General features: G+C 41.8%; 1 protein-coding gene across 12 annotated transcripts in view; it reads left to right on the plus strand.

Annotated features, from left to right (window-relative positions):
- Positions 1-23,057, plus strand: part of FOXP1 (forkhead box P1) — a 574,868-nt gene that overhangs the window by 320,713 nt on the left and 231,098 nt on the right. The window contains exon 1 of one of the 12 annotated variants that reach the window (XM_046667662.1): positions 17,938-17,954. The exons of 10 other annotated variants lie outside the window; for them this stretch is intronic. The gene's annotated coding sequence lies outside the window, so the exon portion shown is untranslated. Of the gene's footprint in view, positions 1-17,937; positions 17,955-19,226; positions 19,332-23,057 lie in introns of those variants that run through there. One more of the 12 variants, XM_046667654.1, reaches the window with a different exon arrangement.

The following is a 23,057-nucleotide window of genomic DNA, read 5'->3' on the forward strand; positions in this document are numbered from 1 at the left end:
CAACATAAATCAGACCTCCAACATAATGACCCTAATCAGTTGGGAATTGCTGGAAATGTCATGATGAACTATGTCCTTGTGTTAGTGCCACTGTACATTGTCATTGCGCTGCTTTATGAGTGGGACGCATCTTCCTGACACTGACTGTATTTAACGAAAAAAGAGTTGTTAAAAACCTGATTCCATTAAAGCTATGAGATCCATACAAGGTCCTGTGGTATTTAGCCTTGTGCCCTTTACCTTCATTGTAACTGCTTAATGGAGCTGCAGTTTAATGCACATTTAGAGTACACCTGAGTAAAAACTCCCCAGGAAAAAAAAGCAAGTTGATTTATAGCTTGTCATGTCTTTATTTAACCCAATAATTTCGGCCCGTATGGAGAATTGGAAACAGTAAGTTCTCCACTTAGGTACCAAATCTCTTGTCACTAAGCTTAGGAAGCATCCCACTGACCTAGAACTCCCTACGTACCCTCTCCTTCAGTGACGTGTTGGATTAAAACCTCTGTCTCCACAGGTTTGCTGATGGTAACGGCTGGTCATTCCTAGAATAATGTGTCAATTCCAAATTAGCAATAGAATTTGACAGGGGCTCTTGTAAAGAGGTTTCTGGATCCCCTCCCACCCCCCAGCGGTATTGATTTTATTCCACCACATTCTTGGAATCGGTTACTGGAAGATTGGGGGGTTGCATAGCTCACACACACTTTTCGATTTAATACAGGTTATTCACTTAGCTGTAAGGAATTAATCGGGCGACAGTGTAAGACCATCCTGGCAGGCAGCTCTCCTTCCCTTTTACTTATTGCTTATGAAAATCTTGCCAGTGAATAGCAGGTAAACACCTTTCAGGATGTGAAGATTGAAAATTGTCACTTTATACTCCTCTGGTTATTTTTTTTTTTAAACATTAAGCATGATGGTAACCATTTTTTTATCTTAAAAAAAATCTTTAATCTGTGGTATAAGGCTGAGAAAGACCTGTAAGAGAACAAGACAAGTTTACCTAATCTTGACAGCCCTGCCTGTAATCTCCCTCTGCTTGTGACAAGTCACACTCTAAGATTTATAACTCCTTAATCAAATGTCTAGAAGTCTCAGGAAATGTTATCATAGGACTTCCTTTCACATGACTTACTGAGAACTCAATAGACCGTTAGATAAGCTCTAGACTAAGCCGGACCTTAGAATAATTCAAATTGACTAACAGTTCTTTTGGGTTTTTGGTGGGGGGTGTTTTCAATCTGTTTTGACAAGGGGGTGTTTGCAGCCCTGTGATGTCAGGGGGCTCTGTCGCTCCCAATAGAAAGACGCTGTGATTTCTTGTGCTCTGTGGTCTTCAGGTAAACACGATTTGTATTCTGAATCTCAGAGCTGCGTGGTGAGGGCATTCTGGGGAAACACCAGTATGGTAAAAGCTGCCTGCTGTCGGGGTGGTGACATACTCCTTGTGTGGCCATAAAGGCAGCCTCAGAAGAAGGCCCTGGGTCCTGGATCAGCCGTGAGGAGGGGACTGCAGTGGGTCATGAGCCACCCATGCGTCAATGGAAGGATGACTAAGAGTGTGAGAAGTGCTGCATCGCTGGAACCACACCAGCTTCTCATGTGGTCCAGGGGGCCCCGGCACCGCCAATACCACGAAGACCAGAATGACTCTCCCCACCCACAGCCAAACCAGAAATGCCCTGCTCACTCTGCCCTGTCATCAGAGGGGACTGTCAGCTGCTTTCTGACATCCTGCGTGCTTCGGCTCTTACCCAGTCTGACCAGAGCGGTTGTGCACAGTCGCTCTTACTGGTTGGTGACAGCTCACTTAGTGTACCCACAGAGACTGAGAGCAGGAAGGGGGTGAGATGGAGGGAGAGAGAGGGAGAAAAGGAGTGGAGAGAGAGAAGGGGAGGGAGAAGAAAGGAGGGAGAGAGGGAGACAGACAGGGAGGGAAGGAGAGAAGTTCTGAGAGAGACAGAGATGGGGAAGAGAGACTAACAGAAGACGAATAGAAAGAGAAATTCTGAGAAACAGAGAGAGAGCAAGTGATAGTGAGAGAGAAAGGGAGACGTGACGGTAAGATGACAAACAGAGAGAGAGAGACTGATTGAAAGGAGAAGGAGAAGAAAGATCTGGAGTGGGGGAGCAGAGAGACAGGGAACCCCAGGAAGGAAGAGGGAATGCCAGCGTAGACACTGACATCACCTGAGGCTCCTGCACAGGTGAGAGGCGTTTCTAAGGATGGCTGCGGCCTGGAATGGGGCAGCGAGGCTGCAGGAATCACACCTGGGCCTGATGAGAGAAGCCACAACTGGAAAGGCAATGCTCTGATGTCGGCATTATCTATCAGACTAAGAACAAGAATCTCTACTTTGAAGAATCCAGTTTCTCCTACAAGAAAGATCTGAAGATTGTGACCAATTCAGACCTTGCAAGACAAAGTGAGACAGCCTGGTCCCTAACCAGAGGTACTTTAGTTAGCTCTAGTAAATGGGAAGATTAAAATCAATGTAATTTAAACTTCTCCTGCCCAGAGGAGTCCGGCATCACAGGCTGCCAAAAAAAGTGCCCATGCCCTTGATGTGTCAAGTAAAGTTACTGTAAAAACACAAGTAGTGACACAAAAGGTTTTTCCCTACCCCTATCTCTCCAATTGGTTTTTTAAAACTTGGAACCATTCAGGTTTAATCTATAAAACTGCCGTTTGTTTCAAGAAGGTGAAAGTTTTCTGTGAACTTAACTATCTTAGAGTAAATATTGCCTAAATGTCTGAAGACATGATTTTTCTTAGCCCATCTTGAGCCCCTCTGGTTGGCACCCCTGTCCTGGATTCATTCTTGCTCTACATCGAAATCCCATCGCATCCGGTTGTTTTCCACAGATGTGATTGGGTTTCTGTTCACAGCCCTATGTTTCAAAAGGTTTTCCTTCAGCATTGGTATTTGAGGGAGAAATCCCAAAATGCTGGATAGGGGAGGCAAGGGGACAGAGGATTGAAAATGAGTACTACTCCTGGTAAAGAAAAATTCGTTACAGTAACAGGAATGTTTAACAGACACAAAATACCTTCCAAATATGCAAATCTGCATTTATCTCAGAAAATTCTACAGGGAACAAATCCACAGCATTAGCAATCGTGACTTCGCTCAGAAGTTCCGCCCCCCTCCCCCCCGTAATACGTCTAAACATCAGTATAGCTTAGAGCTTCATGTTAAAATGTTTTTCTCCTATGTCTTTTAAGAGTTATTTGTTTAACATGCTTTTATTATCCCAGATGATGTGATTTGGGAAGAAAGCATTAATTCTCTTATCAGCTCTGTTTCCTTCCCAGTTGTTCAGAGAATTGAGCCATACTAGTAGTTTATGAAGTAAGAGGCATTAAATAGAGAGCTCATTGCTGACCGGATTGAGCCACTTTTGAACTGTGGCTACCCAGGCAAAGGGGATTGACAGCTTAGCGTTTATGCAGCAAATGCATTGGCGAGCAGCAGAATCAGACGCCTTCGCACACTGCCGCCTCCCAGTTAGGCCTTTGCGTCATCTAAATTTCTGGGGAACAAGATGCCTTAACTCTTCATTCCATGTTGCTTGTTCAGTCTGACTTTGGTGAATATTGTTCAGTGAGTGATGATTTTGAAAGGTAGCTGGTATTTATTGTAGGCATTATAATTAATGTGTGTTCTTTCATTCGTTCATCCCCTTATGTATCCATTCATTCATTCAAGAGTTATTTACTGGCTGTTTATAATGTGCCAGGTCCTGGCAGATATGGGTGCTCTTGTTGCTGAGTATTCCTAACTCTTAAACATATTGCCTACATTATCGTGTTAGAATAATGTCAAATATAACCTTGTCAAAACAACTAGTCTGTGAGGTGTCCTTGGCATACACTGTTAATCTGATTATTCTCTAATGAGCTTGATGATAAATTAGATGCTGGCTACTCATTTAGGACCACTGGGTGAGGGGATGATTCTGTCCCACGCAGTCATTGACTTGTTTATTCAGTAAAGGTCTACTGAGCACCTATTGTGTGTCACTGTGTGAGGTGCTGGATCCTCCTCACCCTTTGACTTGCTAGATGATTATAGAGGCTTGTCTAAATGAGTTTTTTGCTATATATGTTTTACCCAGAAACTTCAAATCGTCCATATGGTCATAGCCTTCCCATCACTCGCGTTGATCCTGCTTGATCTTCTCCATCCTGTGTCTCCTTGCCGCCCCACCCGGCAGAGAGCCCACAGCTAGCCATTTCAATAGTCAACTCTACCAGTTCTCTCTCCCCTGTCCCTTCTCCCTCCACTGCTTTGGCCTTGGCAACTCCCAACCTCATCTTCGATGGAGTCCTCTGTTCTTCCGAAGCGCACGAGTACTGCTGGTGGTCCTCTCAAAACCATGCTGAGGACACAGCTCTGCATTCTGGACTCAATTAAGCAAGGCTTCGTGGGCTCATCAATCCAGTGTTGGTGGTTTTAGATTCCTTTCATTCACCACGCTGACCATCGTAGAAATTGCCTACTTCACTTGGGCCTCTGCTATACCTTCATTTGATCTCAGCAGATGATCTAATTCCTCTTTTACTATAAAGATGGTGGTCATGTGACTTGTTAAACTTCCCTTCTCTAAACTCAGAATCTTCAGCATTTTTTCTCTTTGATCGCCTCCTGACTCTGTAAGAGGACAGGGATTGTCAGTTTATTGAGTAGCTGCCATACTCCAGGCACTGTGATTGATTGCCCATGCCTAGACTCTACATCCTTCCATTGCTCATGACCTCATTCATTCATTCAGCAAACTTTTGCTGAGTGACTACTAAGTATCCAGTACTCTTCAGTGCTAGTGAAACAGTGATAGGATACTCTTGGCCTAGTGGGAAGAGAAGTTTAGTCATTATCATGTTGAAATGTGCCTGACTTTTGGCCAATTTAAAAATAAAGTCCATCTGGAGCACCTAGGATGAAATATCTCCTCTCTAAAGGTAACATTTGTTCTCAGTTTCAAAGCATTCATAGGAGTTTACAGACTAAAGTAGAAAAAGGGCATCCGAGAGGGAGGGAACAGCATATGCAGAAATATGAAAGAGCCAAGTGGGTTCAGAAAATGGCAAGTAATGGGGAGTAGTGTTGAGTTAGTGGAGGAGGACAGCAGGAGAGAAGTCTGGGAAGGTACACAAAGGCCCTGTTATTCTATGCAAAGGAATTAAGATTATCCTTTGAGAATGGGGGAGCTTTGTGAGGTTTGCGAGCAAGGGAGTGACTTGACCAGATTGGCCTTTTTTTTTAGGATTGGCTTCTGAGCTAACATCTCTTGCCACTCTTCTTTCTTTTTCTCTTTCTCTCTCTCCTTCTTTTCTCCAAAGCCCCCCAGTACGTAGTTGTATATTCTAGATGGGGGCAGTTTGGCTTTTGATGTTTATGATAGTAGCAGAAGTTCCTTGTGTATTGCAGGAGAAAGATGATGAGGGCTGGATGGCCATGGCCATGATGAAAAGAATGGGGATAAGGGCTGGCCCCGTGGCCGAGTGGTTAAGTTCGTGTGCTCCCCTTCAGCGGCCCAGGATTTTGCCGGTTCGGATCCTGGGCGCGGACATGGCACCGCTCATCAAGCATGCTGAGGCGGCATCCGACATGCCACAACTAGAAGGACACACAACTAAAAATACACAATTATGTACCAGGGGGCTTTGGGGAGAAAAAGGAAAAATAAAATCTTTAAAAAAAAAAAAGAAAAAGAATGGGGATAAATTTGACAGATATGTAGACTAAAAATTACCAGGTCTTGGTGCTCAACTGAGTGTCAGAGGAAATGACACTGACTTTTTCCTGATCAGGAAAGTAACAGGTTTGAGGAAAGACTGCTCAGTTTGGGACATGTTGAGTTTTAGGGAATCTGATAGGCTTTGAGTGGTGGGAATAACCAATAAGGGAGAGGAGTAGTTGTTGGGGATCCAGTCTGGAGTAATCATTGAACCCACTGGGGTGAAGCATAAATAGAGGGCCCTGGGGAACCTTAAAGTACACCAACACTGAATGCGTGGATGGAGGTAGTGAAGTCTTTAAAAAATGACCAAGGAGGTGTGAAGGGTTTCAGAGGCACACGGTGAACCAGGGGGTGTGGTCTCAGGGAGGCTGTGGGAGAAGTTTCAAGAGTGGCCTTCAGTGTCAGGTGTGACAGAGCACTTCTAGTCTGTTGGGTTCCGCCACATTTCCTAGTATGTCCTGGTGCCATCTGCGTCCACGTCCCCTGGCTGCCTGTTGTCAGTGCTGCCCCCAGGGTTCTACCACAGCCTTCCTGCCCAGATCTGGGTGAAATACTTGATTCTAGCTTTGGAGTTTAGGAACACTATCCTAGCCTGGAGAATTGAGAGTCCACAATGCAGAGAGTTACAAGTAGGAGATAAAAACTTGGAGACAGCACCCTTTCAAGACACTTAACTGAATTGGGGAAAGAGATTGAAGGGTGGACGCGAGAGGAGTAGAAGAGTAATGTGGATGTGACCCTTTAGGGTCAGATTTCCCTGAATGTATTTATAGGCTAAAACGAGAGAGCCAGTAGAGAGAGGGAGGTTGGTGTTTGAGGGGTGATAGCTGGTGGAGGGCAGGGGTTTAAGAGAGAAGTTAGAAGGATGAAGATATTTGATGTTGGGTGGGGGAATTCCCTTGTGCCTTCTCCATCATCTTATCATACTTAACCTCTCTAAACCACTTGAAACCACCAACCACCCCTTCCTTCTTGAAACTCCCTTCTAACTTCTGTGTCACTCTCTAGGGCTCTACCCCTGATTGCACCTCTATAGTGTAGTGGATGGAGAATGAATGACTTTGATGTTCAAATGTTTGTCTACTAGCTTTGTATATGTGTATGTATGTATGTTAATACTCCCTCACCTTCAGTGTCGTCTTCTAAGAAATAAAGGTTAATATGTCCCCCACAGGATAGTTGTGAGGACTAGGACTTAATGCTCAGTAGATGTCACTCTTCCTATTTCCCAGATATAGGAATTGACTGTGGTTTGTTCCAAGGACACTTCCCCTCCGCTTTCAATCTTACCCACTCCCTTCGAAGTGTCACCTCTGTACTGATGACTCTCCACTAGCTCTTGCTTTCACTTCTGCTTCTCTCCTGAGAACAACCTCTTCCCCTCACTTGGCTGTTCTCACAAGAACGTCATTATTCTTCCAGTCACTGGGCTGGAAATGTGAGAAACTTCATTGATACCACCTTGGCTCTTATGATCAGCCAGCTCCCAGGTTATTGGTTTTAGCTGCACGGTATCTCATTCATTCATTCATCTGATGGTGAATTATTTATCAAACTGCCTGGTACTCTGTTAAGTACAAGACTTGATCCCTGGCTTACAGTTAATCATTCAGAAAATTACAATGCAGTGTAGTGATTGCTCTGTAAGAGTTTAATATGAAACTTTTGATGAGACCCATTGGGAGAATGCCTATTCGAGACTTGGTGGTGGGGGTTGTCTGTAACAGCTTCTTAGCTTGAGCTGTTTTGAGGTTCAGAAGGAATTAGCTCCATAAAGATTCATGGCAATGGCACAGAGGTAGAGGGAACATGAGAGTGGAGGTACACAGGTATCAGTCAGTTGTTGAGTGTGGCCACAACACAGATAAGGAAGGAGTGGAGAGGAGAGAGCGAGTAAGTGAGAGCACACTAGGACAGCCAGCTCAAGAAGGGCCATGAGCCTGGCCCAGCATTGGGCAATAGAAATAAAACGAGAGCCCCATAAGGAATTTTAAATTTTCTATTAGCTGCATTGAAAGAGTAAAAAGAATCAGGTATGAATTATAATATTATTTAATTTATCCAAAATATCATCATTTCAACATATAATCAGTATAAAAAATTATGAAAGACACATTTTACGTTCTTTTCTTTCATACCAAGTCTGAAAAATCATCTCGTCAGACATGAAAATTTCCTTAGAAATACTTTTTATTTAAATGTTGTATTTAAATTCATAAAACATACAGTTGAAAAGTGGATCCACATACCCAAATTATTCAACACATACTTCAAAGTTTCCTAGTAACTTCACTGAGTATTAGTTTTTAAGTTTAAATAACTGATTTGTATTAAAATTACACATACATTAGAAATTCAGTTCTGCGGTCACATTGGCCACATTTTTAGTGCTCGGTAGCCTTATGTGGCCAGTGGCTTTTGTGTTGGACGGAGCAGGCCTAGAGGTTCGGGACTTCACACTTGAGGCAGTAGGGAGCCATTGGAGGAGGCGCCATTGGAGCAAGGTGGTGACACCATCAGACATGCTGTGGTGTGACCAGACTAGGAGATGCATTAATTCGCATTCGGAGTTGTAGAGTGATGGGGGCATGCTCCAAGGCAAGGGTATGGAGAAGCAGATGTTATTTAAACAGGAGGTAGAGTGGATGGCATTGCTAATAGACTATCAGATAATTCCTGAGTCGGAATGTGACCCCTTCCAGAAAACCCCTGGCTTAGGGCTTGGATGGAGGAAGAATTAGATGATCTCAGTTTGAGACAAAGTTGAGGTTCTTTTAGGACATCAAAGTAGAAATGTCCAGAAGGTTGTAGGAATAGGGGTCTGCAGTTCTGGAAGGATATTGTGGTTGAATCCTGAAATGATTCAGAAGTCACTGGTATAGGGAGACGTGAGGTGAAGCCATGGGAAAGACAAGGTCTTCGAGGGATGGCGCTTTAGAGCAGAGGTCAGCAAACGACAGGCCTGTGGCCCAAGTCCAGCTGCCACCTGTTTGGTAAATAGAGCTTCATTGGAACCCAGCCACGCCCTTTTGTTCACATATTGTTTCTGGCTGCCTTTGTGCTACAACAAAGCCACCACTCCTCGTAGTTGGGACGGAGACTTTGTGGCCTATAAAGTCTGAAATATGTACTATCTGGCCCTTTCTGGAAAAAGTTTGCCAACCCCTGCTTTAGAGCTTCGGAGTGCTGAGGATGGGACTCTAGGCAAGATGGAACATTTAAGAATGAGCAGAGGAAGTTAAGCTCATTAAAGAGAGTGAGAAGGAGCCACCAGACCTGTAGGCAGGGAAGAAGGATAAGCAGGAAAACCTGGAGGCAAAGAGAAGAAGAGGTCTTTTTGTTTTTTTTTTCCCAAGAGAGACAATATGAATGACAGTGTCATGTGTTCTCGAGAGGTCAAGTAAGGTAAGGATTGAAAAGTGTCAATTGAATTTAGCAACTCCAAGCTCATTAGCAACTGTGGTAGGAATATTTTCAGCAGAGAGGTGGGGCAGAAGCCAGCTTGCAGTGGGCTGAGGAACCAGTGGGAGGGAGGAAGTAGACACAATGGAGACAGTGAGGTATACTTCTTTCAATTAGTTGGCAATAAAAGGCAGGAGAGAGCAGGAGGGAGCCGGAAGAGACACTTGAGGTGGAGAAAGATTATTTTAAGACTGGTATGCATAGTTGACGGAGAGGGAGAGTTTAGAGGTACAAGTGGGAGAGGGAGACATCACTAGGAGAACGAAACTTCAATAGAGGAGGAGCTCAAGAAGTGGGAGGGACGTGCAGCCTTCTTTTCATTAAGCTTCCTAATTTGTCCCCCGGGCTGCTTGTTTTAGCCCTGTCCTGGGTAGTTCTATCAGTGTCCTGGGTACTTCTACCAGTATCCTGAAAAGCTTGTCATATCCCAGCCCTTCTCTGCTCTCTGTTCAATTAATGTTCCACCTGTAGTCTTCACTTTCAGGCTTAGCCACTTGCATTTCCAGGCACCTCTCCTCCTATTGGTTTGTGCGCATGCCCTCCCTCAGCCCATCTCAGCCTTCCTCAGGCCCACCCTCTTGAAATACAGTACTCCATTGAAATGTCAGGGCGTCGCCTAAGTCTTGCCTACCCTGACCTATAATAGGTGCTCAGTTCAGTAGTATTTATGAAGTAGAAATGCAAGCAAAAATCACAGGTCATTAAAATTTTAAGGCACATTATAAATTTATTATTGAACAAGAAATAGGACTCATTTCTTTGACCCCATAATAAAAACAGTACAAATTCACATAGGACGGTTTTCTCCACCATGATGCTATTGACATGGGTACTGGATAATTCTTTGCCACGGAGGCTGTCCTGTGCATTGTAGGTTGTTTAGCAGCATCCCTAGCCTCCCAGTACCACCTCTTCCTCCAAGTTATAACAACCAAAAATGTTTCCAGACATTACCAAATGTCCCCTGAGGTGTATCTTTTTCCTTCATACTATTCATTTTTAATAGTTGGGTCCACAGGAAATTATCCTAAAGATATATCTTATTCCGGGCAGTAATAAATGGAAGCCACCCACTTTTGACTGCTAACCAAACTGCCAATGGCTCTGTCCTATTCCATGTAATAATATGTCAACTTATAAAAATCAAAATAGATGCTCTGGCTTGTGAGCTGATGGCTCTATCACTTAGCTACTGTGAGTTAAGATCTTGAAGTCTTAACACAAACTCTGTTTCCTGTGATACACATGCGCCAACTTCTCTGCCTATTCCAAACCAACTCTTGTTTTGTATTCTTTGATCAGGGACATTCTGATCAAAGGAAGTCAGAATTCTCCCATCACAAACATCCACCTGTTGGACAGAAGCCAACTTTTTGAAAAAGAACTAAAAACTTGAACAAACAGAGAGAACTACTACATCGTATTTAAAATTTTTATGTAAGGTTCATGAATTCATGAGAAATGAGCAAAGGGAAGACCTGGTAGAGTTTGGAGGGCTGTTTTAAGGCAGCCTTGAACACACCTAGTTGTAATGTTATGAAAGCTTCCCATTCAATATGGTAGACTCAAGTCACCCGCTCCTGGGCTGTGTGTCCTCGGTGGTGGGGATTAGGTCAGGGGCACTCTGCTTCCTGTTCAGTGTAGTTTTCCCACTGTATAGACATGTGCTAAGTACACTAATAATTAACCACTTGTGTCCACAATATAAGATACAAGTTGCTAATCCTGTCTGCAATTATTAGCATGTACTTTCTTGACTTCAACTAACTGCCTATACAAAGGAGAAATGCCGCTGAAAAGCCAATTAGAGATTTTTCTTTGGGTATCGAGGCTTTAAAATGATAATCAAAAGACTGCTTAGAACAAGGCTGGCTTGCTGTATTACCCTCTGCCCTGCTCTGCATTTTTCCTTTTTTAACTACACCTTGGTAAACAAGAGGTAATTCTTAGTAATAACCCAGAAAGTTAATGTCGTTCTCTAAGCTGTCATTAGAAGAAATGTTGTCTTTATTGATGTTATATTCTTTCTATAGCCAGAGAAAAACAGGCAAACGTTTTTAAAAATAATTTAACTGAGAGCACAGTCCTACTTCAGGCTCTTTTTATGATAGGGTGAAGAGTATGCTGCACTGGGGAATTTTTTAGTGGCTTCCCAAAGGTCTGGATTTTATGGGCTACTAATAATCACTGTGATTTATTGAGCACCAAGTACATACAAGGCACTTTACGTATATTAGCTGTGTGTGCTCTGAGAGCACCGTGCATTTTTCATAGTAGCACTTATCACAGTTCTAATCTCTGCTTATTTATATGACTAATTGATTCATGTGTGTCTTCCCCATTAGACAATCACCTCCATGTCCATGGATCTGTATTGATTTTTGTTCCCTGTTGTTGCCCCCAACACTTAGGGCTTGGCACGTATTAGGTACAAAATAAATATTGCCTAGAAGGATGAGTGAACACAGATGCAGACTGGTATGATTTTAGAAATGAGGAAATGGAAAGAGAGAGTGGTTAGATGTCTTATTAAAAATCTAAAATTGGCAGAGTAGGGAATCAAATTCAAGTGTGTCTGGTCCAGTGGCTGCTCCCTTTCCACCACACCTGCCTTCTCAAACTTTAGTGTCCCTCTGAATCACCTGGGGAATCTTATTAAAATGCAGATTCTCATTCAGTAGGTCTGAGATGGGCCAAAGAATTTGCATTTCTAACAAGCTCCCAGGTGACGCCCATGCCACCCTCCACAGAACCATGCTTTGTGTGGCCGAGGTCTGCACCACGGTTGCAGTGTAAATAGTGAGAACTTCCTCATCTGTGGGAGGCATATGTGGTTCTGTGTGGAAAGCCTTGTTGTGAGGCAGAGCCCTTGCAGCTGTACGGGGCTCCTCAGGAAAGTGTCACAGGGTCTGCTTTTGGATAAATACACCGGCCTCTTCCATCAGTTTGTTATCCATGGGCTATGATCTTTGACCAGTCTTAACTCAGGTATTGATAATGCTAATGGGCCCTGTGGCCTCTCTTATAAGTTGTGTACTTGGTACCAGGTGTTGTTTCTGCTCTAAAGATGTCCAGGACCCCCACCCCTCACATTTACCATGTGAAATGCCAAGGAGGAGCAACACCTTTCCAAAGTTCCTTTGAGTGTTTAGTTGATGAATGAGTCCTGTTGAGAATCAAGAGTCACCACACATCAGATGGTCCCACCATCCACACTGTAGCCATCCAATGGCCCAACACCCAGTGGGTGAAGGGAGGCTGCCATCAATGATCCTGCTATTGATGCCCGTTCTACCTATTCAGGGCACCTCAAGCTCTGCCCTTGTTGGCATGTCTGTCACAGTCTCTTCCTAAATATCCTGCCTGGCTCAGCACTTACTCCTAGCTCTTGAGCAATAGGTACAGAAGTTGGCCTTTTTACTAGTCAGAGTGGGGGTACAAGGTCTATGTGCTTATCTTGACCATTTGACACCACATGGGGGAGCATATATCTGTGAGAAGGGGCCCCTCAGTTACAGCTTGTGATTACATATCACTGAGCAGTCTGATGCCCAGCCCCACCTATACTTTGTCACCAGCTTCTGGCTGTTTCACCAGTTTCTGAGTTCAACCCTTGCTACCTGTAGGATGGTATCTGGTTCTTGACTTTAAGCCGACTGATTCTCTGTTCTTCCCAGCATTCACATCAGAGCTGTTCATAATCTTTGTGCCTGATTGGAGCCTACCTTTCATTTGTCATGTAACATAATGTCACCATTTTTGTGTATATGCAAGATTTAAAGATTTGTGTATGTTGTGTTCTAATTGTGTGCTAGTAAGAATTGAAGGGGTATTTGAAAAAATTTATTTTAGCTCTGTATTTTGAAAAACTCTTTCAGATGCTCCTTTATAGTATTATTCAGCTCTGCTAAATGGTCATGAAGGGTGGTTTAATGAGATGAGGACTTACACGTTAAGGGCATCATTATATTATTGAAATCACACTGAAAGTAAATTGGCAGATACCTGTAGTTTGTCCTGAAGTCACTTATTGAAGAGCTTGCTTTACTCTTCCCATGGACAGACAAGGCACAGGAATTATAGGTGGTGATTGAGGAATATACCACTCGTGGAATTTTTTTAAAGCAAACGATGTGTTTTCACATCTTTTCTCCCTTTCATTTGTATTTTTCATTTGTTTGGGAGTGTTATATTGATTTAATCTATGTAAACTATACGCCTAGGCTTTGGGATTAATCAGCTTCCCCACAGTAGTGATTAAAGTGTACAGATGTGGGAAGCCACAAATACAAAAGACAGCTTACATCTCGCTTTTCTTTTATATATACGTATAAATTAATCCCATTTTGTAATACCTGAGCATCATGGCCATTGTTCCCGTTTAAAAAAATACCGTATTTTGTGAAATGATACAATCTATGAGGCATTTCCCATTATGTAGACACCATGTCTTTAAATTATAGCAATTTCTTAAGATTTTAAAGCAAAATGAGCTCTTAGAAGTGTGATTAATAACAGGGAATGAGGCTAATGCTGGGTCATCAGTGGCACTCCATTACAAAAAGGTTGGACTAATAAAAGCATCCGTCTTTTTGACCAATAAAGCATTTGAATGATATGCGTATCGTTTTTATCATACAGTAGTTACTTGGTACTGAATAAACTCTGAACTTGCATTGAAGAAAGGCTGCTCTACTTGAGTGGCTGATGCACTTGTTCTTGGATGGTGTGCGAAAAGGCAGGCCTGGGAGGGAAGCATATGTTGGATATACCAGTTCGATTTTTACGTTGTCTGCTACAAGCATAATACCCACAACCCAGGATCCCCATTCACTTTGGGGAGAAGAGTAGAGAATCTAGTCAACTGACTATTTCTCTACCAGCATAAGTTACACAGTAGGCTAGATAAGTGCTATGTGTGTTGCACTGTTAGGAGTAATGTGCTTAGGAGTCAAGGATGTAGCCTGGTCTTCATGTGAGTTTCTCAAGTCTCCTCTGGGTCAGTTCCCCAACACATAAGCTTGTACCTCTCACTGGTGTGTTGGAAGAGGATTTTTAGGTGATTCATAAATCATTCACCAATTTTCATTATTGTAATTTGATGTTGAAGCAATTCCATTTTTAGTCTGTTTTAATCCTTCTGATAAAGCCAAGGAGAAAGTCTGCATTCGGTACTAGCATGTCTTTAATCTCTCTTTTCCAGTTGTAAGCTCGTTATTTAACAAAGGAAGAACATGGCTCCCACTCAGAGCCTTTGTGGACAGCAGGATCTAGCTAGAATTTAATAACATTGGTCAGGTTGTATTACATTTATTACAAGGTCTTTCTCTTCTACAAAGGGATACATACTGGTTTCCATTTGACCAAGTGATGTAAAGTTTCCTCCGAAATAGATTTATATGTTTGTTAAAAGTTAATACATTTTTAAAAATGGCATTGGTGGTGGAATGGATGGAGATGGCAGAAATAATGAAGGTAGAAGTAGGAGTGAATGCTTGAGGCTCAAGTGGCCACTCAGATGACATGACCACTCTAAGAATTTCAGAATTTGTAAGATTTTCATCTCAGAGAAGAGTTTGGTAAAGAATAAATCAGTCCTTTCCAGTCTTGGGTCTCCCCAGAGCTTCTTCTGGATTGTTTTCAGTTTTTAGAATAGTTCATTAAACAGGTTATATGAAAGACTCCTTAATAAATGGACTCTCTCTCTCAGTTGTTTTATGTAGTAAATAAATCTTTTAAAATTTACGGTCCATGGGGAAAAAATAAGTAAATTGGGCACATACAGCTAAAAATAATGGTGGATTAGGACAAGTTTACCAACACAACTAGGGTAGAGGAAAAAGGCACGTTATTCTTGCTACTGATGGTAAGGAATCGGTGGAATTGTCTTGGAATACAGAGAAGTCCCGTGTGGGTGAGGATTCCGTGCCTAGGATAAGCTTGGCTTTAAAAACTCCACGGTTCACTTATTGGCCTGTATCAAGGGAAATGGTTACCACTCTTTGGATTACCATTTAGAATTGTAAACTCTGTTTATAATCCTCTACCGGTGGTCCAGTTCATGCAGGCTTTAGGAAAAGAAAATAGAAATGAAGGTCAGGAGAATTCCTGGAAAAGACTGGTAGCACAGATAGTGGGTAATCAGCATTTTCCAATGAAGATGGGGAATGAGGATGGCAGATGCAGCATTCTACTTTTTCTTCTTCATTTTTTCCTCTCTTGAGTTTCACTAGGACATCGGATTGAGATGCTTCACTTTTCTCTGTCTCCTGTCATCTCAGCTGTGCGCAAAGTTAGCGAGCATGGAATTTGTGAAGGTTCAGTTCCCAAAGCATTGGAGGAAGAGTCTCTGTTAGTTGTTCCAGCAGCCAGACTTCCATCATCTTCAGGGTTGAGCCAGGGTGGGTGTCCTTCTCCAGGGCAGTGGAACAGCTCAAGCCCCGGCGGGCTTTCTAGGGCAGAAAATGGTGGGTTCTCAGAGTCCCTCCCTGTCTCTAAGGTGGTAACAGGTCTGTGAGCCTAAGAAAGTCCCTCCTACTAGGACACTCAGTGCTCAGTGGACATTTCTTCCCCAGACATTGCTGAGGCCTTGGGGCAGTGTTGGTTTGGGGTTGGTTTGTCAGCAAAAGAGGGACTTAGGAAACAAACCACAGCACAACAAAACAAAAAAACAAAAGAAAACACTCAACGCTTGTATTACTTCGTGACTTTACGGTTGCAGAACAAAGGTTAGGTCATTGAAACAGGAGATGTAAACAAGAGCAGCTAGAAAAGGTTAAGAAGTTTATAGTGGAACTGGGGGTGGGGATCAGGGGTGGGCGGGGAGACCACTAAAATTTTGTTAAGTTTTTTAGACAAAGATGGAAATTCCAATAATCTGATAGTTACTAATGTAATTGCCAGAATCCTCTGAGGCGTATCTTTAGTTTTTTTAATTTCATTTTCAGATTTTTGCTTTGGCTCTTCAGCAGACAGTGTTGTGCCATACTTTGCGCTGACATAATCTAGAATTTTAAGAAATTAATTAACTGATTATCAGTGTAAGATATAGATAAATTACCAAACTGTTTTCCAGTATATTTTACTTATTAAATTTTAAGTAAAAGAGGAATGTTATTCACACGTATCAAAATTAAAGTTTAATAATGTTAAAATTCAAACTAATGGTTTAATTGCAAATTGTATACCTAAATATAGTCTCTCTGATAAAGCACGACAACTTTCTTATAATATGCAGTAAGCTGTTTTACTTTAGTACACATGAAGAAAATTTTTGAAGATAAAACATTACTTTGTAACACTTTTGTTAGTGGACACATTGAACTTATTCACTCTTGGCTTTGAAGACCTAAGATTTCTTTGATAAGCTGACAAGATGAACTCCTGAGTGGTTATAATGTAACATCAACCGATTGATTTATTTATATAATCTTTTTTAAGGGCAAAATCATAACCTGATACAGTTGGATTCGTGCAGGGTGGTTGAGAATGCTACAGGTCTATTTGTTTGTGGACCCGGTGCACTTAAAGATATCTTGGAACAAGAAACTCGGGGAGAAAGGAACGTCAGGGTTTTCCTTCTAGATAAAACATTCGAGATCCGAATCTGTGTTTGACCCATATATTTCATTGATAAAAGATGAGCCCAGGAAATGAATGCATAGTTACTCACGCATGAAAACAGTCTTTTAAAGCTGTTCCCAAATCCAACCTTTGTAGTTTAAACCATGTGGATGCTTTATTTTTATCTACAAGCCAGGAAATTAAAGGCTGTTGACTGAGCTCTTTTTGCCTCATTTGGGGGTGACCTCTTTTTTTCTTACAGGAGGCCATGGTTTTATTTTATTTCTTAGTAATGCCACCAGTAAAGAGTTAACCAGATTTTACTGGATTCACTCTGGCTTATATGGTGATGAGTAATGCGAGGTTGGTAAGAGCAAATTGTTGTTTATAAGCAAACATGGCATTGTGCAAACAAGCAGGCCTGGTCTCCAACTGGTTTGATTTCATGGTGGTCAGCAGCTGATCTATGTAACATACAACCTTTCTGCCTCTCTAAATGTCAGAAGAATGACTGTTTATCCTGCCCTCCTCCCAGCTGTTTACTCTGTAATGCATTTACCTCGACCTTGATTCCCGAAGAGTGGCCCCTTTCTCCTCCCCGGTTCTGTTTACATTAGTCCTGCCCCTGGTGTCACCTATGAAATCTGTTGATTATTCCACCTGGTTAATGTTAAATTGCTCTTGTAAGATGATGTGTTTGTTCATAAACACAAATGCTGGGCCCCTTGTTTACTGTACCCATGGCAGCAATCGTTATTAAACAAATATTGCTTTGTTTGCGGGTGTGAGCAGCAGTTTATCCTGCAAGGTCTGTTTTAAAAAACACACACTCCCACATTAAAAAAAAACTCAAATGCTAGAATTTTGATAACGAAAGAAAAAGGGGAACTTGTCCCTGGAATGTGGTTGAAACAGACTTAGGTTTGCTTTTCTTATCTTTTGCTTGGATGAAGGGGCTGGAGAGATTAGCAAGTTGTTTGGTTTTTCTAAGAGATTTCCTTAGTGTAATGATATCTATGCAGTTGTTTGCTTTCTTCAGAAGGGAGAGAGCTCTCCTGAAAGGCCACTAGCTCAGTAATAGAACATCAGATGGCTAGAAAACTCTTTGTGGAGCAAACAAGGACTTAGAAGGTCGAGGAGAAAAAGTCTAGTGCTATGAACAAGGCAGTCACCTTCGAAAGGTACAGTCCTTGTATTTTTGTATTATTGTGTGTGCATTGTGTGTTGTCGTGTGGGCTCCATATGATCCTATGTGATGCATGTACTCTGTGAAGTTTGAAAAGAGAAGAGTAACTTTTAGTTTGATGTGTTCTGAATAAATCCTCTGTGATATGAATGGAGACATCTTAGCTGGGAGGAACGCACGCAATGAATATACATTATCTATTTTTAAAAGCTAGTGTTTTTATTCTTACCTGTTATTCTTACCTGTCTCATTTTACGATGAGTTTATGCCTTGTGTCATTTCTAATTAAGTGTTTCTTCATTCAGCTTGGCGTGTGTGGCTCTTATCCTTTGGACACTGGGAATCACATTAGATAAGACCCAACACTAGCCTGCCCTTTGTCATATTTTGCAAACAGCGGAGAATACTCAGCTCACATCATCTTTGTTTTTTGTTTTTTGAATCATTGTTTGTTGCTGGTTCTGAATTTGCCCTGTGTCTCAATACTAGGCAAGGTCTCCTAGCATCTGCTGTACATTACAAGGATACAGCACTGACTTGGGTGAGGGTGGAGGCTGAGGAGTCATGACCTTCAACAAATGATAGTCTTTTATATCAGAAAAAGCCTGCTAATCTATCTGTGAGAGCAACTTTGGGGGGGAAATACGTATATGCATATTGGAGTTTTTGAAGGATAAAATTAAATAATTGTCCCTTTCACACAACGGAGAAATGTGAGCAACAGACTTCTGATGGCCTGCATTCACTAAGTTGCCATGATGCTGTGAACATATTGTTCCTTTTGGCCACTAGAGCGGTTAGGGGCTGGAGGCGAAGTGAGAGAGACGTGAAGTGTGTCATCGAACATGCTAGTCATTAATTGATGTTAGGAACCTGGTCCCATGTATATTAAACTATATAAAATATGGAAATGAAAAAATAATGTTCTGAATTGGTTGTCGGTCATTTTATTCCACCGGGCTATTTGTGAGAGTTCAGACGTTTGAATGTTCAAACGATTAAAGTTCGTCAGGCTTTGTTAGTTCTCAAACTTAAAATCTATTTTGTTCTGTAAAAATGCATTTTAATTGAGCTGCCCGGAACACCTGGCCCTGTCATACCCTAAGCTTCAGGTGCTTCCTTGTGGCAAAGCAAACAGCCTAGGACTGCACTGGCAAACCTCCTTGTTGGTCTCTGTTTAATTATTTGAGCTCGTCTGGATTAATATGCCAGAGGGTGAGTCTCCGTTCTCCTTTGTCCTTCTGTTACCTAGAGCGGCTTCTCTCTTCTAACTTTCGTAGTTTGCCCACAGTTGCTATGATTCCAGCACTTAAACTCTTGTCTACTGGGGGAGAAGGAAAATAAGACCAACAGTCGGTGAAATTCTGAAAATGTAAGTTAGACATCTGTAACTTTTCATAGGGTGGGATGCTTATTATTTGCACACATTGGTGTTTTGTAAAAAAGATTACAGCGTCCAAGAAAGTTTGATTAAGACAGCTTTTGAGAATGAGACTGCTACAGTTTGTCTGAGCATTACTGCCTGGTATTGGAATTTAGAAACGCCTTCGCCTTGGAAACGTGAAGTCTCCTGTCATCACCTTGAAAGTCCGGTGGAGAAGAAAAACCATCTTTTTGTTAGGAACATTATTTTATTACACCCTATATTCCAGTGACTCTATCCTGAGTCATGAATTACAGGGAAAATTAAACATCCTATTCTCTACCATTTCCGGTCCATCTGAACTGTCTTTATGTATATTAAGTAAGTGTTCATCATTGGTTTTGGTCGTTTTTCATTGGTTGATTATCTTTAAATTCCAATGGCTGGGACAATGCTACTTCTATTAAGATTTAAAATGATCTAATGCCTTAAGTAATTTTCTGAGTTTCAGAACTCCAAAATGGTCAATTGTTCCAAAGTAGTACAGGAAATAGAATATTTTAGAAGTAGGAACATAAAAGGTGGTGGCTAGCACAAGCGCTTGCTTGATCTCCTTTGATTGAGAGGTTGGACTTAGATTTTTCTGTCATTTAATCATTTAGTTAAAAATTCACCAATTATGTATGAAATTCCTATATGTGCAAGGCGTGCCTGAAAGTAAAGTTCAAGATAAAGGATTTTTTTTTTTAACGCTTAAACAAATGGAGGTGGAGAGGTAGAGAAGGAAATCATTTTAATCTGAATGCTGCTTCTATTTCATTGATAAATATATACTTCTGATTTAATTGATAAGTACAAACTAGTTCCTCTTTTTTTTCCTTCTTTGAATTATAAAGGTAAGAGAGCTACCATCTTACATTTTTAACAATGAATGTCACTTTCCTCCCAAACTTCTTGCCACCTGAGGATTCCTTGTTTCACAGACTCCCCATAGCTGTAAGTTCTCCCCCGAAAATGCACTCGATGTATCCTGCCTGCGCCCATTCTTTTCCAGCGCCAAACCTTCCATTTCCTGCATTCTCGAAGGCAAGAGACAGGAGTAGCTCCTTTAGGACAAATATGCCAGTGCTTTCTACGGGGGCGCTCCTAGAGCTGATTTCTTTCTCCTCCCCTCAGAGGCCCAGCCCCTCACCTCCATGATATTCTCAACTTCTACTGACCTAAGATCTGGGAAAACTGCAGTTTTGCTCTGATCTCCCATTTGGCCAAATAAGTGGCCACTTTGTTGGTTTTTTTTTTTTTTTTTAACATGCTTTTGACAATTTCATTGCTCCTGAACTTTTTCTTCCTAAGTGCTGAATGAAATTCCAGGTTTTTAAAGATAGGTCTAGACATCTACAGTGCACGATAAAGTTGATAATACATAAATCATTTTTAACAACAGGTAATATGCATAATTTATGGTGTTACAGTGCTATCTTTTTGATATTTATGATGGATAATGCTCAGTTTTTGCCCTCATATTACTGCTTTAAATTATACCACAAGAAAATTAATGAGAAAGTAGATTTATGGGTTTCATTTGTTTGTCAATTCGGAAATTAATTGGGTGTTAATTTTAGCCGTCCCTCATCAGACCAGGACTTCAGCATGTGTGCATTACTTTGCATTCATTGTGGCTTACCTCCCATTTACTGTGGGTCACTAGCTTTGCATACATTAAAATAGCCCTCCGGCTCATTCCCTTGATTACTTTTTGAACTGCCATGCATTAGAAAATTTACGCCTTTCTGTTATAATTATGAAAATTTGGTATTGGAAGATGGTGCCTTCCTAATGCAGTCAGCACACTGACTTCTCTTCCTAAACTTGGCTCCTAGATGGTCTTTCCAGGATACGGGACCCCTGCCACTGGGAGCAGTGGGTAGACTGAAGGTGGCATCTGAAGAGTTCATTCACAATTTGTGGAAATGATCTCAGATGAAAAAATCATCAGCTGTTGTTACTCTTGTTACATGCTTCCTCCTCCCACGTCTTTTCTTTAAGAGTTGCTATGGAACCCCCACCTGTAGGCCCATTGAGCATCTTGGGGCCACTTGTGGCCCCTCCATCGTGCCCTCATCACCTGCTTCCTTAACACCTAAATTTCCTTTGTAATCTCCGCCACCAGCCCTGCCTCTCCTCACTGCCACCTGCTCCCGTAGCATCTTGCCAGGTGAAGGATGAACAATTGAAAAGCCTGTACCACACACCAGGAAGTGTGAAGCCTCCATTCTTGTAACGCTGTGTTGAGAGGCGCTGACTTTCATCTGGGTGCTTCCTGTTGCTTGGTTCCCTGTCTATTTTGAATGAGAACGATGCCTACTAGAGGAGTAAGAGGACAGAGCTGGTTTAGTGTCCCAGGCCACCCCGCTGTTTGTCTACGGTGGGGAGAATCCCCTTGGCTGCACCTTGCTCCTTAAAACTCCTTTGGGTGCATTGTGTTCCAGGTATACCTTTTGCACATTTAAAGGGAACCAGGTCGTTTACCTGATGAGACCTAGAAGTACATGTATGCTTTGTATCTTGATGCAGACAGTTTTGCTTCTTCTTTCCTGAACTGCATGAACACAATTAAGGATTTTGAATCTTCGTGATGGAACATGAGTAATTTAAAGAGTATTTCTTTTAGAACTAGAGCTAGCCTGACTCTCATCCTCATTCTTGTCCAGTCTACAAACTCTGCATGGGCTATGACTGATGATAAAGTAAGAGCCACATGTACAGTATTTCTAAACTATAGAAATTCATATACTCTCTCCATTCTTAGAGTTCTTCTCTTTCTCCCTCCTTCCCTCCCCTGCCCACCTCCTTCACTCCCCTCCCCCATTCCCTCCTTTCCTCTCCTCCCTCCTTCCCTCCCTGTCATCCCTACCCCCTTCCTCCCTCCATCCCTTCCTTTTCTCTCACCTGTTTCCCTCACTTTTTTCCTCCCTACCTTCCTTCCTTCCTTTTTTCTAAGAGCCTCTGTTATCTCTTCAACATTGCATGCCATTTTCCTTCTTTCCTTGCAGTTGGATGCACAATGAGAAAGGATATTTCCTTTTGGATGGGGGGAGGACATATAATCATTTTCCTAAAAGTGATTTTGCCATTAACTTGTCTTCTCTTCTCCCCATACAAGTAGAAATATATTTTATAAAACTATGTTTAGTTTAATTTATACATCCTTTCATGAACAGACCAAGTTCTTTAAGGGCATTTATTCTGCTTCATATAAATAATTGATCAGCCAAGTTAATTTACTTCTGCCTGACTTGGTCAACCTTAATTAACTGCCCTGAAATCAAGACTGAACTTTTTGTTAGCTTAAAATCTTTCACAAGCATGATAACAAGGGCTTTATTTTCCCTAAATTTTCAGCATCAACACTGTAACCAAGGAAATAATCATAATAATAAAGCATTGCTTTAATTTACTATAAATACGTTGGCCTGGACATTATGAATTTTCCAGAATACGTCCAGAGAGCAGCTCTGTTGGCAACAACAATAAATAAGCATGCTAAACTCAGTTCTTATCCTTTTCTACAAGTCCCTCCAGCACAAAAATCGATCTTTTGAAATCAGTAGCTCTGTAATGTTTCCAGGCAAGATGAGAAGCAGGCCATTTTGGCTTTCTTAAGCTTTCTGACATCCGTGCGATTATAGCATTAGCCTTCGTAGGGTTGTGTTCAATGGATCATATGTGATTTAA

Source organism: Equus quagga, chromosome 1 (assembly GCF_021613505.1).
Source record: "Equus quagga isolate Etosha38 chromosome 1, UCLA_HA_Equagga_1.0, whole genome shotgun sequence".
Taxonomy (NCBI): Eukaryota; Metazoa; Chordata; class Mammalia; order Perissodactyla; family Equidae; genus Equus; species Equus quagga.